The 22,725-nt window shown below is 39.6% G+C and overlaps 1 pseudogene; it reads right to left on the bottom strand.

Annotated features, from left to right (window-relative positions):
- LOC149241176 (protein PMR5-like) overlaps window positions 1–21,992 on the bottom strand; it is a 51,113-nt pseudogene extending 29,121 nt beyond the window's left edge.
- Between the last annotated feature and the right edge of the window lie 733 nt (window positions 21,993–22,725).

Here is a 22,725-nt window from a genome sequence, read left to right as displayed (position 1 = left end):
ATAATGCCAATCCTACCTGGTCATTATGCATGCAACCCATTTTTTTATATGATTTCATGGGGACAACTTTGAAATCTATGTGAAGGATAAAAAAAATTATGTTGTGTTTATGCTTTGCACAGTTGCACGGAAACCCTCAAGCATGACCTTTGGAACCCTTCTTTGGGTCTAACAAGGTTGTATGGCAAACTTTCCCCTGTAATCTAAAACCTGTGCTATGAATTTCTCTCTTGTCATCAAGGGTACCTATCAGCGATTATATCAATATGGTGGTCCCTCTTATATGCCTTAATTGTAGAATTGTCCTTCATGACCTCATTATCCTCAGGCTCTAACTACTCAATCTGTTGTGATGATTCTATTTGCTTGTGGCAATCTGAGTTTGGTCTGCTCGGTTGTGATAGTGGTGGAGTTAATGTATTTGTACAAGAATTGGCTTATGGCATCCATATGGGGGACATGACTAAAATATCAACCAACTCCTCTCATTGGAAGAGAATATGCCACAGACTTTACATCTAATACATTAACAATCTGACTTTTGATAAAAATGTTACACACCAGCAATGTAAGCATCCTCAACCAACTATCTTTCCCATTCACAAAATCACATTTCTTATGGAAATGTTAAACACCAGCAAAGCCCCGACCTCTTCTTTTTTTGTTAGGTGTATTAAATGGTTTGGTCCTCTCTTTTGAGTAGGTTTCCTTTTATACCTCGGGTGCTTGCCCTGTAACACCATTCCTTGAAGGATTAGATGTGTTAAACATTCTAAGTGTGTGGATACTGAGCTAATGAGCTAGTATGATGCGGCATTGGTAACTTCCTACCCCATAGATAATGGCGTTGAATGCCAAATGGTGATGACCATGTTGAATATGTGAAGGTTGCATTGCATATTACCAACTTTCCCTCTACCTACGTGTATTAAATAGACAGATTCTTAAAACAAGGAGATTGTCATTAGTGTTATAAGGACCGAACCAGACCGGCCAGTTCAAACCAGTCCAACAGTTTTGAGTTAAAAACTGGCTCGAACCAATGACTTGAACCGTTTTTGTTTGGTTCGGTACGGTAAAGCCACATAGAACGCAACAAGTTGGGCCTTTTTGCTTTTTTTTTCTTTTAATGTTCGTCTTAGTTGGGCACTAGCCCATAATAGGTGCCTAATATTCAAGCATATGGCCTTACTATTGTTAAGCATTTCATGGTAATGTTAAATTCTTGAAGTAAAAGGATGAAAATGAATGATAAAGGAGGATGTTACTTTTACTTAAATTTTTAACATTACCATGAAATGACTCAGGATGTTTAAGAGTGGTTTTGACCTCATTGGATTTCATATGAAGAAAGTAGAATTTTAGGTCTCACTCAAAATCCAGCAAACTTAACAGTTTTCCAGGATTTTGGGATTGGGGGGATTGCAACACTACATTGGATTTTCTCGTGTACAAGGGTATGGAACTAGTATTTAATTAAGAGCACCAAACCCCTCTATGTACCTTGATGTTAGTGGCATTGGTTGATGAACTCCTCTATCATGAGCCTACTAAAAATAATACCCATCACTCAAACAAAATCTTGACTTGATATGCTACGATTTTTCTATCTTATTTTAATGCTTAAAGGGTGATATTGATGACGAAGATCCCAATATAGGCAATGATTTTGATCATATGTAGGTATTTGTTGTAGCATAATTTTTTTCGATGCTAGAGGCAATATGGAACTTGTTTGCTAATGTATTTTTGGTTTAGAGATGGAATGCACTCGGTGCTATTTTGGTTATGTGCACCCTTACATGTTATCTAAATGAAAATTTTGCTTATTTGTGTATAAATGGTTTTGATTCATATGGATGCACATGAATATATATGTTTTTCTTTAAAATTTGAATATTTCATGTGTTTTTGGTTGACCATTTTTTTGGTCCAATTTTTTTACTGTGTTCCGTACAGTTCTGACCAGTTCTCGGTCCGGAGGCTCTACCATTTCAATGACCAATCCGGTTCTGATAACTATGATTGTCATATAATCCCAATCCTACCTGGTCATTATGCATGCAACCCATTTTTTTATATGATTTCATGGGGAATGCTCCGAAATCTATGTGAATGATAATTTGTTTCCTGGGATGTTTATGCTTTGTGCAGCTGCACTAAAACCCTCAAGCATGGCCTTTGGAACCCTTGTCTGGGTCTGACAGGTTGTATGGCAAACCTTCCTCAATAATCTAAAACCTGTGTTATGAATTTCTCTGGTCATTGAGTGTACCTATCAGCGATTATATCAGTATGGTGGTCCATTTTATACATCTTAATCGTAGAATTGTCCTTCATGACCTGATTATCCTCGGGCTCTAACTACTCAATCTGTTGTGATGACTCTATTTGCTTGTGGCAATCTGATTTTGGGCTGATCGGTTGTGACAGTGGTGGAGTTAGTTTATTTGTACAAAAATTGGTTTCTGGCATCCATATGGTGGATATGAGTAAAATATCAACCAACTCCCCTCATTGGAAGAGAATATGTCACAGACTTTACATCTAATACATTAACAATCTAACTTCTGATGAAAATGTTATACACCAACAATGCAAGCATCCTTAACCAGCTATCTTTCCCATTCACAGGATCACATTTCTTCTAGAAATGTTAAACACCAGCAATGCAAACATCATTAACCAGCCATCTTTCCCATTCAAAGGATCACATTTCTTATGAACTATATGCATAATGTCACATACAGATCACATTTCTTATTAACTATATACATAATGTCATTGCAACTAGATTTGAAGTCAAGAGCTTGAACCTTGCAGATTTTATGGTTGGAGAATGATGTTATTCAGTTGCTAAAGAATGGGTTAAAATTATAGATAGGACAAGTTGAAAGCAAACTAGAATTAAAGCAATTGCATGCCCTGTGGTGAGTTAATGTGCACAACACATCATTAATCACTATACATGGCAGCACACCATTGAACACAGGACCTATAGACTTTGTCAACTGCCATATATTGAACTTTTTTTCACGTGTGTGTGTGTCTATATATATATATATATATGTATACATATATATATATATATATATGTATACATATATATATATATATATATATATGTATATATATATGTATATGTATACATATATATATATATATATGTATACATATATATATATATATATATATATACATATACATATACATATATATATAAGATTCAACAGCTGTGCAGCAATTCAATAAGAGCATAGGTCAAGAGAACTTAAAGAAAATGCCTGTGATGTGTTGACATCGAAGCATGCAACTATCAGTTATATTCGATAGAGGTGCATTATACCAATGTCTTCTAGACTTCTAGTTGTTAATACCAACTAGCACACACATACATACATGATCATTTTAATTCATTAATATATTGGTCTATTATTTCTACCCGAAGGCCCATTGTTGAAACTTGGTGTTGTAATACAACTTGTAACACCCCCTCCCCCCAACCTCTTTTTTTTTTGCTAGGTGTATTAAATGGTTTGGTCCTCTCTTTCAAGTGGGTCTCCTTTTATACCTGGGTGCTTGCCCTATAGCACCATTCCTTGAAGGATTAGATGTGTTAAATATTCTAAGTCTGTGGAGACTGAGTTAATGAGCTAGCATGATGCGCCACAGGTACCTTCCTGCCCCATTGATAATAGGGCTGGATGTCAAATGGTGATAATAGATTTCCCTCTACCTATGTGTATTAAACAGAGGGATTCTTAAAACAAGGGGATTGTATTTGTCATATAATGCCAATCCTACCTGGTTATTATGCATGCAACCCATTTTTTTATATGATTTCATGGGGACTGCTCTGAGATCTTTCTGAAGGATAATTTGTTCTGGTGTATTGCCTTTGGAGCCCTTGTCTGGTCTGACAAGACTGTATGGCAAACCTTCCCCTGTAATCTAAAACCCGTGTTATGAATTTCTCTCCGGTCATCAAGTGTACCTATCAGTGATTATATCAATATGGCGGTCCCTCTTATACTCCTTAATCGTAGAATTGTCTTTCATGACCTCATTTATCCTCAGGCTCTAACTACTCAATCTGTTGGGATGACTCTATTTGCTTGTGGCAATCTGATTTTGGTCTGCTCAGTTGTGACAGTGGTGGAGTTAGTTTATTTGTACAAAACTTGGTTTCTGGCATCCATATGGTGGATATGAGTAAAATATCAACCAACTCCCCTCATTGGAAGAGAATATGCCACTGACTTTACATCTAATACATTAACAATCTAACTTCTGATGAAAATGTTATACACCAGCAATGTAAGCATCCTTAACCATCTATTTTTCCCATTCACACAATCACATTTCTTATGGAAATGTTAAACACCAGCAATGCAAACATCATTAACCAGCTATCTTTCTCATTCAAAGGATCACATTCTTATGAACTATATACATAATGTCACATACTGATCACATATCTTATGAAATATATAAATAATGTCATTGCAACTAGATTTGAACTCGAGAGATTTAACCTTGTAGATTTTATGGTTAGAGAATGATGTTCTCTAGTTGCTACAGAATGGGTTAAAATTATGGATAGGGCAAGTTGAAAGCAAACTAGAATTAAAGCAATTGCATGCCATGTGGTGAGTTAATGTGCACAACACGTCATTAATCACTATATATGGCAGCACACCATTGAACGCGGAACCTGTATACTTTGTCAACTGCCGTATATTGAACTTTTCTTCACTAGTATATATATATATAAGAAGATTCAACAGTTGTGCATCAATTCAGTAAGAGCATAGGTCAAGAGAACACAAGGAAAATGCTAGGAATAGAGGTGTTGACCACTACCGGTCAACTACCCATAGCAGTACACCCCCTTTTCTTTGCAAAAAGGGTAGCGCTCGATCGACATGTCCGTGCCGTCCTTCAGTCATCGACAACTTGATCAATTTATGTTGTAAACCCAGTATGCATGTATAAATTGTAAATAATCTTAGCAGATATGAGTCATGTCTGTAAATTGCCTAGGTGGACCTAATTTTCTAAGTGATAATCTACGTCCCGGAAGGTTTTTCGTCTCACCGATCCATGATCGGCAGAGTTTTCCTTCAGCCTAACCCCAAAGTCGGGATGGATTTTGTCACTAGAATCTTAGGAGAATCCTAGTGTGTTAGTCTGCTAGATTATAAGTTGTGTCACAGAACTGGGTGATTTATGAGGGTCTATGTCAAATGGGTTTTTCCCCTTAAGATGTAAAGTTGTAAAAGTCATGATCTAAAGTGTCTTGAGGGTTAGAAAATGTTTTAATCCCCTCATAAGTCCTAAGTCCTAGGTGATTTTTCCAAAGGCTAAGTTCGCGGATCCATTTAAAAATAAATTAAAAATTAAAAAAATAAAAAATATATATATAAAATAAATAAATAAATAAAAATAATAAAATAAAGCAAAACCCCTAAAAATAATAAAATAATATTTTTGAGTAAATAATGCAAATTTTCATTTTTTAATGAATTAACTAATTCGACGGATGAGATTAAGAGATATCTTGATTCTCATCGACGGTCGAGATCATTTCAACATGGATCACTCGAACTAGCCGTTGGGAATTTTTTCCTTTAAATAGGGTCCTAGGGGGTCATTTGAGATCATTCTATCTGTGAGTCTTGTGCTGAAGAAGCTCTCTTGTAGTTCATTTTTTTTGTGCAATAAAGAAGACTTTGGAGTTAAAAATCTTGCTGGTGTTACTCTTCTGAAAATGCTGTAAGATTGTTCTATTTGTTCTACATAATTTTATTTTCAGCCATTAATGATAGCTTAATGAAGATTGATCTAGGCACATGTATCTTGTCTAATCTTTGGGGTTTGAATGATAGTTTAGATTCTGAAATATATTGGCAGGTATCTCGATTTGATCGGGGTTTCACTATTGTTTTCTCCTTCTATGTTGATGGTTGAATTTAAGCTGTGCAGGAAATCCTTTTTTCATATTACCGACGTTAGGGGAAGTTCTCGGCTGAACCAACCAACTCCCGAGTTGTGTTTTCTGAAAGAGCCCAGCCAGTTCTTGATCCCGGGCTTATCATTCGAAATATTTTTTATAAATGCATGCAGGGTTTTCTGAAGCGTTTTGCATTAAAATTAAATTCTGATAATGTTATTGCTGTTATTGCTAAATTTAGTTGTTCAAGAGTAAAAAGTTGTAAATTACTTAATTGATCTAGGGTTTCATTTTTGTTTTATGCTAGGGTTTTTTCTTTTTTCTTGCAAGTACAGGTGCATTTTTGTTTGATAAACGTTTAAAGGGTTTGTGGAGCAGTTGATTCAAAATTTTAAAAAATTTATGGTTGCCGCCAAGCATTGTGGGTAACGATTTCAAGCTCTCAGCACTGGTTAAAATTCTTTTTTTTAAGGACCCACGCTACTGCACTGTAGCCACCATCAAGCTGCTAAAAATCTCCACGTATCTGCAAACCTGGCCTGAAAGGAGATATCAAAGAAGTTTTTTTTACACACCGCCGCGCATTCACATTTTTTTTTGGGGCTCTCCTACCGCCGTCGGGCTAACAAGTATATAAAACAGTAAATCGCAGGCGTGGTGATTTGGTGCGTTGAATTTTTAAAAAAAAAAACTCTGTTACGTATATCCGTCCAGCAATCTTTCACAAGTTTTTGCTGTCTTCCATCGAGGCCTCCTCCGCCTGCAAGTCTCCAGCAATCCAAGCGGTCAAGGGTGCCACGAGCCTGCTGTAAGAGGGTCTCGTGACTGTGCGTGCGGGTTTCAGGTGGCTCTCTCCCACGCTGTCGGCATTTGCTGTCTTCTATCCATTGAAAAACACCTGCAAAACCTGCGTATGGGCATCAGGTGAGAGTATGAGCGCAGTCAAATCTCACATAAACCGTTCTTCTCCCGTGGATGCCAGGTAAAATCCCGATTCATAAGAAAAGCATCGTTTTCTTTATGCTGTAGCACCGTCCTGGTTTCAACGTAAGCGTAGATTTAGTTTCTTTTTTAAAAGCGTAAGTCCCTTTCTATTTTTTTGTTTTATCTTTATTCAAATAAAAACTTCGATATGCATTAGTTTTTGTTAGGATTTTTGAAATTAAAAAAAAAAAAAAAAAAAAAAAAAAAAATCGATATGATTTTTGATTCGTATTAAATTAGGTTATATTTTCATGTATATATATACGTTTCACCTTTTAGTTTTTTTTTTTAAGTTTAACTTTTAGTTTAGATTTAGTATTAGAATAGACGTTAATATTAGATTTTAATAGTTTTTTTTTTTAGTTTAGGAATTAAATTTTGTTTTAGTTTGATAGTTTAATCTTATTAATTTTTTAAGCTTTAGATTTATTTTTAATAGATTTGACTTTTTTTTTTTAGGTTTTATTAAAATTGAAAAGGTATTAAAAAATAATAATAAATAAAAATAAAAATAAAATTTTGTTGAAAATTTTTGCCAGATTCAAATTTTAGCTCTGATATTTATCATGTTTTATTTTTTCCTGCTGAGGCTAAAATTTTTGATGTGGGATTAATGTTTATCATCTTTTATGTGATTTGGCATGCTTAAATGATCTGGATAACATTTGAAATTACGTGGTTGTTTAAAGCATTTATCTTTCGAGATTTTAATTGCTGGAATATCGTTATTGAGTTTTAATCGCTGGATCACTATAAGAGCATTGTGCGTTTATCGAATATCTTGCATTTGCTTGAGTTATCTGATGGTAAATGATTGTTAATGAGTTCATCTTTCCACAGCTTTTGATAGATAATCATTCAGCCATTAAACCCACAAGGCACTGGTCCATTAATTCAGCAAATCAATCTAGTGCTTGTTTCTTCATGTCTCCCAACCCAGCTGGTTGACTGTGAGTCTTCATCACCTCATAGGGTCTACCCCCCTTAGCCGTGGGAGACAGGCTTAAATGGAGAGATCGGGGATCAGGGTGACAGCCCCCGGTCTGAGCGTTGTCGTGACAATCTGTGCGACAACAAGAGGTGCAGCATATACAACAATCAATTTTTAATCAATTTCGGTAGCTCATAGAACTGTAATGTACATTACTAAAACACATATAATAGATACTAAATGCATGGTGGAAAAACCAATGTAAGTAACAAAACACATAGCAACATGCTATTCTAACAATGCATTCTGCCCAGTAATGAATCAAAGGCTGCATATGTTACATCATACCCTGTGTTGGAATGGAGAATTACACATAAGACCGCATCCCAACATGAATAATTAATGATAGCACATTTTGTAACTATATACTCTGATCAGTGTTACATCATACCCTCTGTTGGAATGGAGAATTACACATGACACCTCACCCCAACATGAATAATTAATGATAGCACATTTTGTAACAGTATAATATGCTTAGTGTTAGGATCACATATAACATCATACCCAACCAGTTATAAGAAACATGTCCTGCCCAGGGTGGAGATAAACTATCACACTTGATAGCATGCCCCATCATGAATACTTAATGACAACAGATTGAGTTTACGTACCATTAGTTCGTAGCAAAACTTCGTGATGAAATAAGACATAGCAATTAACCAAAATATTATGGTGGGATAACACATACTTGAATGACAATATGTTATGCTCGTGCAAGATGACAATGCAATTTAAGGCTACAGAAATTGCATAGTCTTGAGTTTTTTCTTGTTGTCTATGTTAAACAGTCAAGTATAGCTACAACGATTAATTTGGTATGGGCATCTCTACTCTGATGTATACATATGCATGAAAAAACTAACCGTTGCACAATCCTTAGAAAGGCATACGTAGATAAAGCAAATTATCAGTTGCACTGTCCTTAAAGAGGAAATAGCATAATTTCTAGGGACAGTGGTAGTAACAGCAGAACTTATTCAAGGAAACACCAGAAACGGATTTATAATAAGCCACAGTAATAGTATAGGTCAGCATATAGCTTACACAAGGAAATACTGGGAACAGAACTACAATAATCCACAGTCAATAGTATATGTCAAATTTGTGCATAAGACGAGCAACGTCACTCTAGATGACTTAGGTACACTAGGCATTCTTCATATGAATCTCACTAATTGTATTTGAATCTACCAGGGAAGTTCCACCCTAACATTATGAGGTTTTTCAAAGTGCCAAATCATGGTACCCGGTGAGCTCAATCTTAAGGAGACCTGAGGCCTTGCATCATGTTAACGTTCCCTAAGAACCATAATGTCCCAGAGGTCGAATAAACCATCCAGCTTGTGGAAGTACCTTTGGAATATGGGTTAATAACAATACCAAAACGTGCAGCATTACCCTAGTATATGGTGAACCATTCAGATAACTACAGTCAATAAGGTACCTCATAATGGGCATTGGTATAAAGTTCATAATTTTCCTCCCAACCATTGACAAACTGCCAGCAATGCAACTGCCACCCCCTAGCTTGTGAAACCTGTCCCAAAGACCAAACCAGAGATTCCAGAGGTGTGTCCCACCTCCACCCTGCATATAGGTGTTCAGTCGTATGCTTGTACATGGATTCCAGAAGTAATTCTCCTACACCCATCAGCCAATGAGGGACTCCAGAGACGAAAATCCCCACCCTCACTTATTTCAGGGATTCCAGGGATTTGCCTCCACCATGAGGTTTCCTAGCAACTCCACCCAATGTTGGGAATCCTAAGTGTGCTAATTCTCTGCGTTCAATAAAGAACCTAGCCTAGGGCAGGCAGAGCCCTCTGCCCTTTAGCTATGAGGGACTCTAGAGATGGAGATCTCCACCCTCAGTCAATTCAAGTACCCCAGAGAACTTAAACAATAATTCCATCAACAGAAATAAGGAATTTAAGTCTACAGTGTAATGGTATGAGCCATAAAGGTTGACCCAAGTGTTTTCCCACCAAACCAATTGGAAATTAGTTATGTCAAATTGACGTGAATGCATGTCTTTTTTCTCTGAATGGTAATGGCAGTCAAGCAATAGCGTTACTACCAGTCTGCTTGCAGAAAAGACTTAACCACAGGGTTTTCGCCCTCTATAGAATAAGGACAATCAGACAATTGTTTTAACAAAGTGTGTACGCAGGTATGAATACCCTATAACCAAGGCACATCAAGCAATAAAATAACGATAAGGGTTGACATCAATGTGATGGCTTAAATCATGTTATTCACCACTTGTTTTTCAGTTAACCTAGTTTCAAACAAAGCAGGCTGCTAGAATACACACTAGCCTCTAGATGCTAAATTATTCACAACATATACCTCAGTTAACCTAGTTTCAACACAACATTGTCTGCTAAAATAAACCCTGGTACCCAGGCATAAAAACAGTAAGAATCTATAACATAATTCTCTGCAATTTCACTGTGACTTACCTCTAGTGCTGTAGGTCCCCATTGCTGCCCTCCTGATGCTGACCACTTGATTCCAAGCTCGTGCCTCTCTTTACTTGGCAACGAATGCCTTGAATTACGCTCTTCAGATGCTTATTCAATACAAACCTTCTCTCCATGTTTTTCCTGCTATTGCTTTCTTCTTTTCTTCTCTTACTGCGCTTCCACTGTTCGCTTCTTTTGGCTCTTTGTGTTTTCCCATGTCCCCTCCTGGTTTGATCTCCGCTACTTCTCTACTAACCAAACACTCACCCTAGTTAGTTAAGACCCAGCCCCTCTGGACCAGCCAGAGGTGTCCTCCCTCCCCTCCTAGCCCTATCACTACTACTCAGTTTTGTAGGCCAATTTGTTTCCTTCCATTTGACCTCTCTTCATCTACTTTCTTGCCATTTGCCATCCTCCCAACGCTTGTTCTAGAATCGGCAAGATTTGAAGAAAAATATCCTCGGCCATGTGCTAATAATCCCGTAAATATCTGTGAGTGCGTTTGAGGGATCCTTGATTGCGTACATATTCACTTGTCATACGAACACCAATGCCTGCAAGCATATATGGACATAATAGATCTTGGTGTTGCACTATACACGCTATATCAAATCGTAATGACTGTTGATTTGGGGTAGCATCGGATGTGCTCTAGCCACGAAATTTGGTGGAGAGGCTAAGGCACATGAGATCTCCAATACCTAGAAAGAGTTTGGGCAGATTCTAAACAGATTGAGAAATATTAAAATAATTAATATTTTAATGGAGTCCCTAAGTCTAAACTTAGGGAAATTAAAATATTAATGTAAATTAATATAAAACTGTGTTCGAATGGTCTAAAAGTCATGGATCAAGCCCGATCTAATCTTAGCCATTGATTACGGACTTAATCTCGGTTGTTGATCTATCAACGATAAAAGTATAAGAGAAGGCTTGAGGGTCACTTAGAGAACACACCAAGAGATCAAGATTTCGACTCTCTGGGGCTGGGTTTGCTAAGAATGTTGAGAGAATGATCAGAGTTGCAGCTGAGGGGCAGTGAATACAGAAGTAGAGAGGCAAAGATAGCACCGAAAACTGTCGGGAAAGTTAACGCAGAGGGTAGAAGTCGGAACTGCGAGGAACAGTCGGAACTGCAGGAACTGCCGGGAAAGCTGACGCAGAGCGCAGAAGCCGGAACAGTCGGGAATAGCCGTAACTGTCGGGAACAATCGCGAACTGCAGGAACAACCGGGAAAGCTGACGCAGAAGGCAGAAGCCGGAACAGTCGGGAACAGCCAGAACTGTCGGGAACATCCAGGAAAGCTGACGCAAAGGGCAGAAGTTGGAACTGCCGAGAACTGTCGGGAACTGTCGGAACAGCTGGGAAAGCTGATGTAGAGGGCAAAAGTCGGAACTGTCGGGAACAGCTGAAACTGCTGGGAGAGCTGACGCAATCCCTAGAGGCTGACGTTGGGGTTTCGTGGGGCAGATTGGAGTTGTGAAGCTGCCGGAGTGTTTATCCGGAGTTTCAGCCGGAATATCTACTTCTGAGTAGAGAGGTGCTACTGCCAAGATTTTTCTTTGTTGGGTGAGTCGGATTTGGCACCCAGATTGTATTCTAAAACTACTTAATAAGTCAAACCCTCAGATAGTTGCACCGATTTTCCCGCATTGGGTTTTTCCAGGGACATTAGTCCAAAAACGATAGTGTCACTTGTGTGCTTGTTTCTATTTCCTTCAACTGATGATCTGTAATATGTTGAGCATGTACTTGTGTTTATTTTCAGTATTGACATGGTAAATAACTTGTTAATTAATCAGAACTAGTAGGCAGAAATAAACCAGTAAGTACACGGAGGGTTTCTGACTGTTAGACTTAGAAACTTTAACATGGTATCAAAGCGTGGTTGCAAATCACAGGAGAACTGAGGACATCAGCCGAATAGAGCAGCAGCAGCAGAAAACAGTTGTCCTGAGTGACAGAAGTTGTTCCTAGCAGAGTAGCAGCAAAGAAGGGGTGACACAGTGCCTGTGTCATCAAGTTTGATCCAAGAAGAGGCAGCGCAAAGGCTGAGGGAGGCAAAGGCAGGCTCATGGAGAGGCCAGAAGGGCTAACGCAGTTGGCTGAGGAGGTTGATTTGCCGGTGTCGGGATTGTGCAGAGCCTAGGAGCTCTAACCTTCAGGTTGTTGGGGTTTAGAAAGTTGTGGGTAAGTTGCATAGTGGAGCTGGTGGGGTACTATAGTCAAAACAGTACCTAATAGGGCAAGACGAAGGTAGAGGGAGTTGCTACCGAGGTGGATTTCTAGCCAAGGAATTCGGATCAATGTTGCAATTGCACAAACGATCGGAGAGGAGCAACTTGACGGTTGGCAAAAGGATTTCCAGTAGGGAAATCGGGACTCAAAGGGAGTCCAGAAGAGAACTTCCAAACGGGAAGTAGAGAGACTCGGAGGAGTCGAACCAAGAACTTCCAAATGGGAAGTAGAGAGACTCAGCAGGAGTCGAACCGAGAACTCCCAGGTGGGAAGTAGAGAGACTCGGAGGAGTCGATAGAGAAGAGTAGAGAGATGGTCGTGAATAGGATGAGGGATCAAGATAAGCTGGACGGAGCGTCCAACTTTGTGGTTTGGAAGGCCAGGATCCTGTCCATTCTAGATAAACATCGTATCAAGGCCTTCGCCTTGAGGGATGACGATTGTGCCATGAGTACTCATGTGCCACTTGAGAAGAAGTGGGGAGCCATCGAGCTGTAGTCAGGCGGACTATAGGTGATGAGGGGCAGGATCCTCGAGGCACCCAACATCTTGGATTACACCTTGCTACAAGAGCCTCGAAGAAGAGTAGCAGTACTGGCAGATGTCAATAGAGACGGATGAGGATGGAGCGATAGAGGGAGCTACAGTGCAGGATTCCCAGGACAGCGTGAGGCAGCAATGTGAGAAGCACGAGAGTGTTGCACCAATGCAATATGGCACAGAGAGGTGTGCAACAATGCGAGATGCATGGAGTAGTTGCAGTGACGCAGAGGTCGGAGAGGGAGCAGTTATCAGCGGCAAAGGGAGTTTCAGCATCGTGGGTGTCTCTAGCCTAACAGAGATGTCAGAGTTGGGAGATCAGTTACTTACTTCTCAGTAACTGATTTGCAGTGCAACAATTAGTAGTGGTGGTGCTATGGGTTGCATGATGCAGCATGATGAGAGGGGATGCAATGCAGATGCAACAGTGGCAGTGGTAGGGCCATGGGCAGCAGCATGGATGTAGAGGGAGTTGTCGTACAGATGCAACAATGGTAGTGGCAGAGCCATGGGTGGCAGTACGAGATGCAGCAGTGCAGATGATGGGCAGCAGGCCTAGCATCAGGGACCGATGACGGATGATCAGAGTAATACTCAGTGAGGAGTATTGCTAGAGCACAGTCCTTGCTAAGAGGAAGTGTTGATTTGGGGTAGCATCGGATGTGCTCTAGCCACGAAATTTGGTGGAGAGGCTAATGCGCATGAGATCTTCAATACCCAGAAAGGGTTTGGGCAGATTCTAAACAGTTTGAGAGATATTAAAATAATTAATATTTTTAATGGAGTCCCTAAGTCTAAACTTAGGGAAATTAAAATATTAATGTGAATTAATATAAAACTGTGTTAGAATGGTCCAAAAGTCATGGATCCAGCCAGATATAATCTTATTTGTTGATTACGGACTTAATCTTGGTCATTGATCTATCAATGAGAAAAGTATAAGAGGAGGCTTGAGGGTCACTTGGAGAACACACCAAGAGATCAAGATTTCGACTTTCTGGGGTTGGGTTTGCTGAGAAAGTTGAGAGAGTGATCAGAGTTGCAGCTGAGGGGTAGTGAATACATAAGCAGAGAGGCAGAGATAGCACCGAGAACTGCTGAAACAGCCAGGAGAGCTGATGCAGAGGTCAGAAGCCGAAACTGCCAAGAACAGCCAGGAACTGTCGGGAACAACCGGGAAAGCTGACGCAGAGGGCAAAAGCCGGAGCTGTCGGGAACAGCCGGAACTGCTGAGAACTGCCGGAACAGCCAAGAAAGCTGATGCAGAGGGCAGAAGTCGGAACTGCTGGGAACAGCCGGAACTGCCGGGAGAGCTGACGCAGTCCCTAGAGGCTGATGTTGGGGTTTCGTGGGGCAAATTGGAGTTGTGGCACTGCCAGAGTGTTTATCCAGGGTTTTAGCCGAAATATCTGCTTCCGAGTAGAGAGGTGCTACTGCAGAGATTTTTCTCTGTTGGGTGAGTCAGATTTGGCACCTAGATTGTATTCTGAAACTGCTTAATAAATCAAACCCTCAGATAGTTGCACCGGTTTTCCCGCATTGGGTTTTTCCGAGGACATTAGTCCAAAAACAACAATGTCACTTGTGTGCTTGTTTCTATTTCCTTCAGTTGATGCTCTGTAATATGTTGAGCATGTACTTGTGTTTATTTTCAGTATTTACATGGTAAATAACTTGTTAATTAATCATAACAAGTAGGCAGAAATAAACCAGTAAGTACACAGAGGGTTTCTGACTGTTAGACTTAGAAACTTCAACAATGACTAACATAAGATTGGGCTTATAACCTTGAATTGCACCACATAAAGAGAAATATACATTGATAAATAGTGTCATACCCTAATCCTCTTTCCATGTTAACATTTCCATTGTTTCTTTTTCTATGCCTTAATTGGTGTCTTGAATTGGATTAGTTATTAAGAATATTTTCAGGGTCAAGATTCTTTCCCTCCCCTTGTAATCCTTGAACCCTTGGTCTTTATATCCACACCCAAGTCCTCTACCCATTTTGGAAGTTAATGGGCAATCATGTTTTCCACTAATTACATAATTATGCATGCCAAGTAACAGTTTACTCCTAAAACATTGTAAGGCGATCGTGCGAAGTATTATTTATTATCTTCAACACATATACAAGGATAACTAAGAAAGTGTTTACAATAACCATATAAATGCAACTTCAACTTGTATACAAGGATAACTAAGAAAATATTTACAATAACTATACAAATGCAAAGTGACCAGGGTAATATTTAGATCATGTACATGAATGTACTATGACCGGGACCATTAGCACAATATCTACATATTTGCAAGATGATCAGGGTCATTACACTGTCCTCGCAGGCTCGCCCTTGTTCTCATTGTCGTCCGCCTTTACCACTCTTGGATTGCACCCACTTTGTTTGGCCTTCAAGTTTGTGCCTCGACCTTCGCAAATATACCACTTTTTAGGCTGCAAGTAGGCTTTTATTGGATTGTTCAAGCCTTGACTTTCCTTTTGGGCTCCATTGCATTCCTGAACAAACCCTTTAATACCCTTCACACCTCGGCCTTGTTCTTACCATTTACTTTGTTCCAAGCCCTTAACAGACCACCCACACACTCAGCCTTCTCCCTGTCATTTTTTAGGTCCTCGGCTTAACCAACAAAGCCCTCTTTCCAACCCTCGGCACCTGATCTAGGTATTGACCTACAAATCTACATCCTGTAGGTCTCAGCACTTCATTTACTGCCTTGGATCAGGTCTCTTGTCATCTACGGCTAGATCCTTTTTGCCCCTTTCTTCTACAAGACAGATCCTTTTTAGGCTGCAACTAGGATCTTGATCTTTGTCGTGACCTACCGCTGCTTTCAACCACGAATCCACCTTCCCTTACACAAAAGTTACACAGTCCCTACAATAGAAACCCTTGGCCTATCAATTTTTCATCAATTGTTCTATGCTGCAACTATTACTTCAACAATATCCAATAGCATCCAATTTAACAATTTTTACTTCTTCAATTAACCAAAGACAATATCGAAATAGTAGATAGAACAATTATACAAATGCACAATGAAAGACAACCAAGAGACAAGACAGACAGTATTTGACCAACAACTCTAGAAAAACCCCACTAGGGAGGAAATCCTTTGCAAATCTTCTTCTATTAGATTGTCTTCAAATGTTCAACAAAGAGAGTACATCATTCAAGAATCAAAGTCAAGCTTTGACAAGCCAATATCCAAAACTAATGTCCAATATTTGATCAAGTCAAAATGCCATGCTATTTGTCAAAGGAGAGACAAGAGAGAAAGTCAACAAAAGTCAACTCTTGAGCAACTACAGATCTTTCCAAGTCAACAGCAACAAATTCAACCCTAACCAATCCACAAAGTCAACAGTCAACTCTCCAAAAGAGCTCAATCAAGGCAACAATAAATGCGGCCTAGAATGTTGGTCAAAGTCAACCCAAAACAGTGCAAAAATAGCCAGTCAAAGTCCACATTTATCTCTGCAGTGAAACATGCAATCAGCACTGAAGTCAATGCGGGTCAAACTGCCCAGATTTCCTCGATCTATGTGCCCTCCAATGCAGCCTAGAGAAACAAAGATATTCCACCCAAAAATGCAGTCAAAACATGCCAAACACACCCAAGTCAACATTGGTCAACGCACTGCAACAAGTCTAAAATTCGGCCAATCTGAAAGACACTTGTCCCTTCGTACGTGTGACAGATGCCCTGCAATTTTGAGTTGTACAAACCAATTAAATGAGGAGAGAGAAGAGATGTATTGAGTTGATGAGGTGCCAAATGAGGACTCAACTTGTACTTATATGCAACTTGAGGGGTACCATCTTGTCTTTGAAAGGTGCCATTTGACCCAAGGTCAACCTTGACAATTTTGTATTTGTGGACTTGACCTCAAACATCCACTTTCCCTTTATCCAAATTGAGTGCTTCAAAAGTCAAAATTGGTCCTCTTGAAAAGAGGAATCTAGTCCAATGGTTGGAATTTGTCACTGAGCTGCCAAATTAACTCTCCCTCTCAGCTAGGGAGAAATTCCAACTGCATCATGTGATCATCATCATCTCAACATCCTATCAAGTGCATCTCTGCTTATCTCTACTTGTCTCTACCCATCTCAAGTTGAACAATCTCGAATCTAAAGAAAAAGAATTGTTGTAGGGGAGCTCCAACTACCACCATGTCTCTATCATCATCAGGAGATTCTGCTACCACCCAAAATCATCATCATTGTCATCATCATCAGGGAGCCATGGCTACCACCCAAGGCAATGGGCGAGATCAACCTACCCCAATGCGTAGGGATCACACTTTATCCCAAAGTCCCTGACAATAAGTGAGATCAACTTACCGGAGGTAAGGATCACACTCTACCCTATTGTCCCTAATAATTCATATTAACCCTAAAGTGTTAGATAGTAGAACACTTGCATCCACCAACTTGGGAAAGATCCACCTACTGCAAGGGGTAGGGATCACACTCTATCCCAAGTCCCTCATCCCATTGGCCAGATGGGGAGGTTATCCCACAAAGTGGGCAGGATGCTAACTGGGGCATACTCTGACTAGGGGAAATCCCGGGTCTCAACATCCTATCGGTCAGAGGTCTCTCATCCCCAGGAGCCTTATAGCTCCATTCCTCACCCTAGGAGATCAACCAGGGGGGAAGAGCACTGCTCAGTGTTCTTGATCAGCAAAGACCCAGTCCAAGCTGCTCTCTAAAGACCAAGAACTTCCCTTTTGGCAAAGCCTTGGTGAGGATATCGGTTATCTACTCATATGTCGAAATGTGAAGAAGTTTCATAGCTCCTCTTTGCACCATATCTCGAATGTAATGATATCTCTATATGCTTGGACTTGTCATGGAACACAGAATTCTCTAATAAACGAATCCCACTGTTGTAGGAGCAATAGATAACTGTCACGTCCAGAACCTACTCAAATAGCTCTCCAAAGAGCTTTCTCAACCAAACAGCTTCACAACTTGCCAGGCTGACTACAATATATTCGGCCTCAATAATACTAAGGGCTATGTATTTCTGCTTCCGGCTTATCCATGATATCATGGAAGATCCCAGACTAAAACAGCATCTGGAAGTACTCTTCCTGTCGACAACACTACCAGCCCAATCTGCATCTGTATATCCATATAGTCTAACATCTACAACAACATATCTCAGTCCAAGGTTAATAGTCCCATGTAGATATCTCAATACATGCTTGGCAACGACCCAATGTACATGGTGAGGCTCGGTCATAAACTGGCTTAAAGTGTTAACTGTGAATCATATGTCGGGGCGAGTGTTCGCGAGGAACATTAGAGCACCAACCAGTTGTTTATACTCAGAGGGGTTTGCTAGGTCTGGTCCAGCAACCTCTCCACATAGCTTCTTAAAATTCATCTCCATAGGTGTAGGGGCAAGGACTTGCATTCTACCACGCCAAAACTCTCTAACAATTTCACAACATATTTTCCTTGTGAAAGGAATATCTCGCCCAACCTTTTCCATACTTCTAGTCCCAGGAAATAGTGCATCAAACCAAGGTCTTTCATCTCGAATTCAAAAGCCAACTCCCTCTTACATTCTAGAATGAGAGGGTATGCACCTGTCAAGAATAAGTCATCAACATATAATACCAAAATGGGAGGCATATCTTAGACCACTTTGAAGTACAAGTTTGGATTAGCACTACTAGTGAATTCCAGCTTCATCAAGTAACTGTCGATGCGGGCATACCAAGCACGAGGGGCTTGCTTCAATCCATAGAGAGCTTTCTTCAATTGGCATACATGAGTCTTCCTATCATGAACTTCAAATCTTAGAAGTTGTTCAACATACACTTCTTCTTGAAGCAAACCATGTAAGAAAGAAATCTTCACATCCATTTGATGAAGAGTCCATCCCTGATTGGCAGTGAGGGCAACTATCGAACGAATGGTTGTATATCGGGCCATAGGAGCAAATATGTCATCATAACCTTCTCCCTTTTTTTGGGAGAATCCATGAGCTACAAACCTTTTCCATCAAACCCATGCTTAATCTTATAGAGACATTTGGAGGTCACCACTGATCTATTCTTCAATCTCAACAAAACATCTCATACGTCATTTTTCATAATAGATTCAAATTCTTTGGCCATAGAATCCTTCCAGACTTGTTCCTTCACAGCTTCTTCAAAGGTATGAGGCTTAGCTTGAATCACATTGCTCATAGCTACAACATATGCTCAATATCTGCATTGCTTCTTGCTCTCCCTGAATGTTCCACGAGCAGCAACACGTCTCTTGGCATCTTGTAGTGTATCTTTGAGCCAAAGTGGTCTTTTCTTCGCTGAAGGATCACTTGGAGGAGGATCCAAGGGGTCTACAAGCTCCATGGTATCATCAACAATATCCTTCTTAGATTCAGGCACAAAAGGACCTTCTAGAATATCCATATCATCACTTTTTTTCAGGAGGAGGTGGAGAGAGGTCTCTCGCTTTTCCAAGCACAGCATCTTCATCGAATGTTACATCCCTGCTAATTTCAACCTTCCTTTCACTAGAAATATATATTCTAAATACTTTAGAATCTTCACTATATCCAACAAACATACACTTTCTTCCTGTGACTTCCAACGTGGTTCTTTTGTCCTTTCGCACATGGAAAATACAGGGCAACCAAAAATCCGGAGATGACCAATATCGAGCTTGACACTTGTAAATACTTCCTCGAGGATCTTGTTTTCCAAAGCTTGATGAGGCACCCTATTTTGAACATATACCGTTGTGTTTGTTGCTTCACACCAAAGAAACTTTGGCAAATTTTGATCATGGAGCATGGCTCGGGCAGCTTCCACAATGGACCTGTTCTTTCTCTCAGCCACTCCATTTTGTTCGGGATTGTAGGGCAAAATAGTCTTCTTAACTCTATCCTTCTTGCAAAAGTCTATAAATTCATTTGAGATGTATTCCCCACCGTTGTCAGACCTGAAGATTTTTATTTTCTTCCCTGTATGATTTTCAACCAAAGCCTTGAACTCCTTGAACATTTAGAAGGCCTCATCCTTGTGCTTCAAATAATATATCCATGTGTTTCTTGAGAAATCATCGATGAAGGTGATGTAATAGATATGGTCACCAAGTGAATGTATAGGCAACAGATCACATATATCGGAATGAATGAGATGAAGGATGTCTTTCATTTTATTCTCACTATAAGGGAATGGTCCCCTTGTCTTCTTTCCAGTGGCACACCCAGCGCATACTCCATCATGTTGAGCTTGAAAATCAGCGATCCCAAAGACCAACTTCTTCAATTTTTGAAGAGCATCATAATGTAGATGGGCCAGCCTTCAGTGCCATAGCTCGCTTTGATGATTTGTATCATGGACGATAACTAGAAGAGGTCTTCTAGTGACTCTACAGTGTCCTTCAAACCTAGATCCTAATGTGAAGGCAATTCGCATATAGGATCCAATAGGCCAAGTACTTTTCCTTTGATGAATGCAACCCTCATTCCTTTATCCTCCAAAGCAAAAATCGATTCCAAATTCTTCTTCAATCCCAAAACATACATCACATCATAAAGCAAAACAGAATCCCCAGAATCCAAATAAAATTTGATAGAACCAAAGCCCTTAATGGGATGAGTGCAGTTGTCTCCCAGGATAATCTTCAAATTGGACTCCCTCTCTACCAAGTTAGAGAGAACCTCCTTATATCCAGAGAAATGATGAGAGACCCCACTATCAACCAACCAACTATCCCAAGGATCATAAGGAGATGAACTAGATAATACGGAAATAAGAATATATTTGGATTGATTAGTAGCATTACTTTCATACCCAGAATTTCTTGACCTCTTTGGTGGACAGTAGTTATCTTCACAATCATCGGGAGGGTCTCTTCTTCTTCTTTCATTCCTTCTTTCATCTCTTCTATCATCTCTTCTTTCATATGACCTGTTGTTGTTGAAGCCACGGTTATTGTTTTAGGACCTTGAAGAGTTTCTTGTTGGATCATCTCTCTTTTCGAGACAGTGCCGAGCATAGTGACCCTTTTGATGACAATTGTAGCATTCAACATCTCCATCTCGCCTTCCTGAATCCTTGGAATCTCTATTGGTTTGAGGAGTTCTTCTTGATTTAGATGTATTTCCCTTTCCTTTCTTCACATTCTTCTTCTTCCCTTGAGCAACGAAGGCAGTGGACTCTCCTTCATTTGGCCTTTGAATTCTCCCTCTAGATATCATCAATCTTTCCTCTTGATTGCATAGAGCAAGTAGCTCATCAAAAGAAGGGATCCTTTCCCTATTGTTGATAGAAGTAATGAACATGTCCCATGGTGAAGGAAGACCACTAAGAGCAGTCATGACCAATTCCCTGTCAGATATATTTTCTTGAGCGGTTTGGAGTTGATCCCTAATTTCAGTGATTCCCATGAAGAATGATTGTATAGTCTCTCCCTTGTGCATCTTAGATTCATTGAGTTAATTTTTCAAATCCATAATATGGCTCAAATTATTCACTTCATACATGCCAACAATCTTATTGTACATTTCTTTAGAGGCATTCAAGAATGAAATATAAACAAGTAGATGATCTCTTAAGGAATCAATAATGAACTTCTTAGTTTTAATCTCACCTTTCTTATACTTGGATTTGGCAGATTGAGGAGCATTTTCTGGTGGTGGTGAAATCTTTCCTTCCACGTATTCCAAGACATCATACTCATCTAAAGCAACATTGCTCATGGTCTTCCACGTTGCAAAGCCAGATGAGTCAGCTAGCTTTTCATTGTCCTTGAAATAGGAGGTAGACATTTTTACCAAAAGATTTTCCCCTTTCAATTAGTTTCTTAGAAGATGGATGCTCTTGCTCTATGTCTCTTAGGTTTTTCTTCACCTCAACTCTGATACCATGTTAAGTTTTCATCAATTGTTCTACGATGTAACTATGTCTTCAACAATATCCAATAACATCCAATTTAATAATTTTCACTTCTTCAATTAACCAATGACAGTAGAGCAATAGTAGATAGAACAATTATACAAATGCACAATGAAAGACAGCCAAGAGACAAAAGACACAATATTTGGTCAATGACTCTAAAAAACCCCACTAGGGCGAAAACCCTTTGCAAATCTTCTTCTATTAGATTGTCTTCAAACGTTCAGCAGAGAGAGTATATCATCCAAGAGTCAAAGTCAAGCTTTGACTAGCCAATACCCAAAACCAATGTCCATTATTTGATCAAGTCAAAATGCCATGCTATTTGTCAAAGTAGAGACAAGAGAGAGAGAGATAACAAAAGTCAACTCTTGAGCAATTGTAGATCTGTCCAAGTCAACAGTAGCAAAGTCAGCGCTAACCAGTCCACAAAGTCAACAATCAACTCTATAAAAGAGCTCGACAAAAGCAACAATAAATGCGACCTAGAATGCTGGTCAAAGTCAACCCAAAATAGTCCAAAAACAACCAGTCAAACTTGGTCAAAGTCTGCACTTATCTTTGCAGTCAACCCTAAATTCAACGCTAGTCAAATTGCCTAGATTT

The sequence above is a fragment of the Pinus tabuliformis genome, chromosome 8 (assembly GCF_031772625.1).
Source record: "Pinus tabuliformis cultivar Carrire ecotype Pingquan chromosome 8, CPIR1, whole genome shotgun sequence".
NCBI lineage: Eukaryota > Viridiplantae > Streptophyta > Pinopsida > Pinales > Pinaceae > Pinus > Pinus tabuliformis.
The sequence above is the reverse complement of the archived record's forward strand: the minus strand, read 5'-3'. Positions and strand labels throughout refer to the sequence as shown.